Source organism: Lytechinus variegatus, chromosome 13 (genome assembly GCF_018143015.1).
Source record: "Lytechinus variegatus isolate NC3 chromosome 13, Lvar_3.0, whole genome shotgun sequence".
Taxonomy (NCBI): Eukaryota; Metazoa; Echinodermata; class Echinoidea; order Temnopleuroida; family Toxopneustidae; genus Lytechinus; species Lytechinus variegatus.
Window position 1 is genome coordinate 18843017 of NC_054752.1, and position 8146 is coordinate 18851162.

Consider the following 8146-nt stretch of genomic DNA (forward strand, 5'->3'; position numbering starts at 1 on the left):
ATACCCATCTTAATCATTGGTACCAAAAATGCATAGAATATCAAGCTTTCTGGTCGGAATATAAAGAAATTTCAGCTCGCCCTCGGCACTCGCATTATCTGTGTAGTGAGATATGTATCCTCCTCATGAGTTACTACAAACAGTCATAAACAGGCACCTTTTTCCTGTTTTCAGGTCAGTATACAAAAAAAATTACAGCTCACGCTTCGCTCTCGCATTAATTTGTTGGTGAGATAATGTGCCTCTATCTCATGAGTCATATAAATATATATATATTATATATATATATATATATATATATATATATATATATATATATATATATATATATATAAATATATATATGCTTATGTGTGTATGTGTTTGTGTGAGTTTATTTGTTTTGTGTGATATCAAGCGCGTTTGGAAAGTTGATTCATGATTTTGCCCCAAAATCTGAAAAAAGGATCGACACCCCTGTGAATATATATATATATACATACAGTAAAACAAAATTGTACATCTATTAATATTGGCCTCATCGCAATAAAAGGGTTAATTCGCGAGATTTTGAAATCGCACATATGCATAATTTGTGTTAATTTTTGTTTGTTTCTTTAATACGTTTTTCAATCTCTCTCTATATATGTTTTAGAAAGGTCGTTTAAATTGATGTATATTTTCTGTTATAATGAAACATGTTTCAGTGGACTTCAGGGAATGGTCGCAAGGGGGGAAGGGGTGGGGGGAAAATTTGCGATCTGCTATTGTAAAAACATTTTTTTTCCCCTTAACATTTCATGAAAACATGAAAACTATGCAAAATGTGCAAATGTGAGATGTGCACCAAATGTTCCAGTCTTGCCCCCCCCCCGAAATATCATCTGCGCGTGGTCATGCGCACCCGCCGTCTAATGACGCCCATGGCTCAGCAACAGTTCTCTTGTATCGTGGGGGGGCACTTACATTGACAAGTGGATACCTTGCGCGACCAAAAAACGCGTAAAAGGGAGTCTTATGGCACGTTACGTACGTAAGGTAATAAGGGGATCAACAAAACACTGAAATACTGATAAAAGGGTATCTATTTCGTTAGGAAAGCAATATGTGTTTAGGGTCCGAAATTTGCGGGGGTATAAAAATCAAGACTAAAAGATTTATAAAGGATGTACTTTTTGCCCCAGTGCACTACGTGTTTAGAGTCTGATTTGCGCGAGGTGGGACTGTAATAAGCCCAATTTAGGTAAAGGACCGACGTCCGTGATATAAAAATTAAAATTTCACTTGTTTAGGGATCAATTCAGTGAATACTTGCCAGGGGTACCGTTTTGTTTCCAATACTTGTAAAGGGTAGGGTTTCACACGCCAATACTTGTTAAGGGGTGCATTTTCAGAATATGGAAAATAAGTGTTTAGGGTGCTTTTCGAGACCCAATGGTCGCGCATGGTATCCACTCGTCAACGGAACTGCCCCCCCCCCACCCCGGTCTTGTATACAAACAAGCTACAAAATTAAGCCTAAAAGCTACACCGTACAAACATTATCTTGCTCATATATACGATTTCCCATCATCCCAAGGCTACATTTCAGTCTTTATTGTTATTTGCAAGTTATTGTGAACTACTTCGCGATTTTTTTTCAACAGAATGTTGCTTGGATGGTTTGTAATTATTACTCATCAAAGCAAACAGAATTTAACAGAAAACAGTATTTATACCCCAAAATAACACCAAGCCTTTAACATTATTCTATGAAAACATTGCAAACAGCCGCTGCAATCTTCAAAAAATATATATATATTTTTTTTTAATTTCAATTGAAACTAAAAAAAATAGGCGAGAAAGTTTACCACCACCTCTTGATTGCTAGTTTGTATAGTATATTTACTTTTTACTAGTAAATAATAATCTAATAATTTTACTAGTTTATTGTAACGAACAAAGATTTAAAAAATATATTTTCCCCGAATAATCATTCGCAAGTATCATTTTGCAGCAAATTTTCATATTCTGGGATACTTAAGTTTTATGCTGATATCAAAATACATTTCTACTCTTGATGGATAAAATAAAACATTGAGTCATTGTAATAGCATTTGTATATTTTCTCTTTTTAATATACACTATTTAGAGATGTGTTTATGTGAAAGCATTGTGGTCTAGACAAAAGAATAACAATTTCTTTTCCATTACTTTATTGATGTGTATTGTAAGGATATTGAAAATATATGTTGTGACATTATTTACCCAACTTACAGAGAGGGGGGGGTTAAGCTCACCCTTCGACATTTTTCGCGATAAATATCCGCCGCGCGAAATTTTGTAACAGCTTCATTCGTTAACTTTTTACTTTCAAGTCTCGCGCAAATTACTTTGAGACCAAATTTGTAGCTTTTATATAAAAAAGAGCCTCCCATCAACGATCAACGTCGACGAACACACAATGGAACAATTATTGTGGTGTGAATATCTAGTTCAAGATATGACAACTTTTGACAGAGGTTGCTCCGGATATGGTTGTGGTCGTATTCACTGGGCATCGCCTACATGATCTCCTCTGGGGGCGTCTTTGGTAGAAGCCTGGCGGGCAACGTCGGCAAGGAAAGAATCCACTCTTGGAGAAATGCCCGGCTGGACAAAACTCTATAACAAAAATATTGCAGTAAATGTTTTTAAGCTTAACAATCTACTTGGAAAGGCACCCCAACTTTCATGATCCTTCTTATTAAAAAGTACGTTTTAACAACATTGATTATGAAACTTATATCTTTTGAAACTTCAAATTTTTAACAGACAATTTGTATTATATTCTGCCTTACTTTATAATATGGAGTGAAATAAATTATTTAGATATTAATAATTCACTCAATCGATCAATTAACCGATTGAATTGCACAAAAAAAAGAAATCAGTATTTGGCTTGTTTTTAATGAATTCATTCTAAATGTAAAGAAAACACTGTGTATGATTTTTACCAACAAGAAAATTGATTATAACGATATCAATATCAAGATGAACAATGACAAAATAAAAGGGGTAAAATCTCTGAAATTCCTTGGTGTTTAGGTGTTTTATATAAATTATACTTTTTTTCCCCCAAAAACATTTTTTTCATTCATGATATATAATGATATTATTACCCCCACACCTTAATTATTGCAATGTTGCTTGGGCATCTCCTACCAATTATTCAATGTTAAGACTATTCCCTTTGCAGAAAAAAACAGTTCGTATTGATTTCATGCCATATTTCTTGCCCATATATCACCTATATTTTATGAATTTAAATTGTTAAATATATGTGATTTGAATCTTTTCAATACCGCCATTTTAATGTATATAATATTAAAAATAACGTCGTACTTTAAATGTCTCATACATAAATTTACTTTGACTTCTGAATTAACTTCTTATGAAATGCGAACCGATTCATTTTTTTTTAAATAATGTTGGCATAAATTCAGTCTTTATTATAAAGGGCCCAAAATCCGGAATGCTCTATCAAAAGGATAGAAATCAAGTCCTTCTTTAAACTCTTTTAAATATTGTAAGAAACTGCTCATACAAAAATTGCATGTAAATTATTAGGCTCATTTTATTTATTGTTAATTTCGTTTCTTTTTATATTTATGTTGTGTCCGTCTAGGGTTTGTAAGGTTTTGTTAAATGCTCAATTTACCTTATTGTATCATCTTGTTTGAAGTCTTTCTTTTCATATGCTCTTGTAATTTGTGGCAGCATTTAATAAGAAGTCAATGTTCTTTCAAGCTCTCTCCATAGTCTATTTTGTTGTATATATTTTTACCTCATAATTGTTATTAATTTTGAATGAAATGAATTTGAATTAATTTAAAAATCTACATTCATAAAACATATTTAATCTGGAGAAACAGTTATACCCTTGCACTGCTCAGCATTCGTTAGCTCCTTTTCGATGGTTGATGTATCTTCCCTGCACGGTTTGCATTCATTTTGAGCCTGCTTATCCTGGTAGAATCCTAGATCACAAGGATTACAGATCTTGGTGGCCATATCAAGATAATACCCAATAGGGCAAGGAACTGTGAAGATTTCAAGCCCATAAAAAGTAAAATGATTACTTACATGTAAGTCGAGCTGCATGATATACTTGTTAATCGTCCTTTATCTATAACATTGTATATTAACATCAAAGGAATGTAAATGAACTTAAAAAGAACGTAACTACAAGAAAAAACAAATTCCTAATATCATGTGGTGATATACAAAGGGTAATCGCAGAGCGGGCAATGAAAGATTCTCAGTCATCATTGTCTACATAAACATGTAGTTTAATCATTCTTTAAACAAATTGTATCATTCGTGATTTTTTTTCAATCTTGATATCGACATCTGTCCGAAAACGAAATAATTTTAACCTATATTTCAAGAAATCGCTCACAGACCTGTAAATACTACTTCGTCTTATCACATATCGAAATACGGGGGGGGGGGGGGGGGCACTTGAATTCGGCAAACTAGCCAAAAATATACACTGCACTAGAGAATTACGTATCTATAGTTAAGTGTACAAAATAACAGTCAGAGGCAATCTTTTTCCCTAATTATTGTCAACTATGAACACCGCTGCTCAATATATGGATTCTTGGGTCTTGGATGTCATGGATAAATATCCAAGGTCATTATTTTGATTTTGATTGATTCAAATTATTCTTACCACATTTGAGTTTAACCTTGTCGAAGTAATGTCCTTCGTTGCAACCGGTTTCTGCAGAGACGCTGGTCGTCTCTGGATTATTCGTATGCATGGCAGTAACAGGCGAATTGCCCTTATTTTCTTCTCGGCCATCATATTATCCTAGAACGATCGAAATAGCATTAATCGCTATTGGCCTAATGTTAGATGTATGTGTAAAAAATAATTGTTATTTTTTCACTTAAGTATTTCGTCTTATACCCGCAAGAGTATTACCATCATTAGACTAAAGAAAAGCATTGCAAATTGTTGGGAAGGAATAAAACCCACTTTTCCCTGTTCGGAAAAGGGAAAATGCAGAACTGAAATATTCTATACAAATATAAAAATCTGAATGAAGAATTCAATACACATGTAGGCTTCAATTAAATGATTCACTATACCAAATCTAATAAGTTTAATGAATACAAATGCAAAATACATGTATTATTCAAAATATACGAAGGTAATGCCAGGTCATACAACACGTGACACAAAGTCAGTTTGTATTAGACCTTATGCATGTGACGTGATGATAATAGCGCTCCCTCAGAGGCTAAACGACAATGACAATGAATTCATTAGACCCATGTCACCCTTATTAGGGTATTGAAGTCACTTTCATGCAAACTTTACAATGTATTCTTTTTTTTGCATTTTAAATATTTACATACTATTTACAAAACTATGTACAATGTATACAACAAAATATCTACAAAGAAGAAGAGATAGAATGACAATGAAGACGCAGAAGAGGGAGAGGGGAAAAGAAGTAGAAGATGGTGGTAATGAAGAATAAGAAGAAAAGCAACAAAGGCACTGATAAATAGGATACGTAACATAAACATAAAAAAGACGATAAAAGGAAAGAAAAAAAATTAAAAAAAGAGTTAATTCCTCGAGCTTGAATATTCATTTCAATCAATCATTTGTACAGCTATTAGTAAAATTATCTTAATACGTAACGTTATATACGACGAAGAGAGAGAGAGAGGGGGGGGGGGTATACAGAGAAAGGGTATACTTATTGGGAAAAAAGAACACTATGCTGTATAGCTAACAGAAACAATTCGTTATCAAATTACAAATTTTACTAGGTTTAAAGGATTTTTGCGGCTGATGGTATTAATGACTTGATTCAATTTGAATGATTTAGATCTCTTGATAACATATTTCTTAAAGGAGTTGATAACATATTTCTTAAAGGAGTACTTTCCTTTCTTTTTAGAAAAAGGGGCATTGAAGTAAATAACGAATTTCATCTCTCATAACTTCAATATAACAAAGAGTACACACTCTCATGTTCCGTGGAATATTCGAAAACCTATACCGGACGCAATTGGTAGGAGTACTCGTCAACGGAGTTGTCAGAGATGCGCCAACAGATGCTTATCCCAAACGCTACTTAGACAATGGCACTGATCTCTAGGATAGCGGTGCAATGACGTCAAATGTATGATGCCTCGAAGGCTCTCTTCCATACATGCACATGGGAATTGGCGTTCTGCCAGATTATGTGGAAGTTGTTTAATCACAAAATAATTAAGAACTTTTCCTCTAAATATTGGCATAAAGTCATACAAATCCGAACTTAGTAGGGGATAGTTCTTGTATTATGGGACAAACTATTCCGATTTTGGGGGGAAAGGAACCTTAGCCATACTTACCAGAGAAACGTGTGCAAATGGTCCGTTGTCTGAAATGTGGCGCCTTCTGCGATCGCTCCTTATACCGCAAGATACGTTTACATTCTCCACTGAGCACTGGTCATTATCATCACAAATATACCCGAACTCACTAGCCTTTAAAATATTAAGGAAACCTTGGGCTATTGTGTTTACACTGGTCTCCTCATCCTCGGAACACGGGGAGGGGTAGTACAAGCTCTCGGGGTAGAACATTCCTCGACATGCTTGTTGGCTTTCGCTCTAGAGAAAGTGAAAGTCATGAATAGTATATGGCCCTAAAAAGTTGATTACTATAAATAAATAAATACCAGAAATTGAATGAATGAATGAACAAATAAACAAATACATGTGGATAAATAAGGAACCGAAACAACAGCACTGAAAATAGGATGTGAGCTCAGAAATGTATGACATTGCAAAGATTGTCTAGTTTCATTCAGCGGTCATATCCACGACATGATGGTATGCAAATTTATAGGGAATCTATGCTTTTACATCATCACTATTCCTTGCGAAGTATGGTCTATTTTTATTTTATTTTATTTATCTATTTATTTCTTTATTCATTTTTATTTTATTTTTTTTGGGGGGGGCTTTACATAACGCCTCCATTTAGGTAAATAATTTTACATATTTCAAGATGAAATTTGCAGCAGCTCATGCCAGATGACGAATTCATGGACATCTGGGTCCCTAAAGGTTAATCATACGCTTGATTTTTGCGACTAGTCATACACTATAGTCAGTTTGACCAATCGTTAAAAAACATCTAAGCTTTGTGTTACGAGCCGCTAGTACTGCATTCATTTGTCATGTTCATTGTAGTCTTTCCTTTCTTTCATACAATCAAATTTTACATCATAGCATTGAATCACTCTTGATTATCAAATTTTAACTATATAAAATTATGTATCAAATTATTTTTGGGGAAATGTTATTTTTCAGGACGTTTTGGCGATACGTGAGATGCATTATTGTCCAACTTTTTCGCTAGATACTTTGTCGCTAATGCATTTGCCATGTTTGCTTTGTTTCACTTTGTATTTCACATCGATATAATCTATATCAGGGGTTCTCAAACTACGGCCCGCGGGCCGGATCCGGCCCGCAGAGCTTCTCAATCCGGCCCGCGAGACTCTGCTGGGATTTTTTTAATCACTTTTAAGTCACAATATGAAACATAGCTCAATATGATAACATTGTGTACCCACGTAGACCTAACCGTAATAAAAGTAATGGCAGTCAATTTGACTTTTAAACAAAGTTTAGTGGAGTCTTTACTGTCTGTTTGATCTACTTTCTTATTAGATTGACCAGCGCTGTTGTCACCATGTTTGGATTTACATACAGGTGCAAAAGTACATTTTCCATAATGAACATTTTCAAAGAACTAACTCATACCGAAGTACCTTAGGGGCCAAATGGTTTTCAAATGGGGGTCTGGTCATGCAAAAAATCACAATCATATGGTCAGTTTTACGTTTTTGTACATGGTTTTTGAAAAAAAAGTGGGGAGCTGTCAGCTCCCCCCCCCCTTCCACGGCCCCTGCTTGCCCCATCCTTGTTATAGTCTACAGCAGACATGGTATATTATTCATTCTACTTTGACTACAAAAAAATATTGATACTTCAAGACATTATCTGTCTCCCCAATACCAGGTATGTATAGGTACAATCTAGATTCGTTTTAATATGTTTTAAAGTTCTACAATTTGTTATCATTGATTAATATTGACTTTTGCTGTGTTTTGAAATCTTTTCTAAT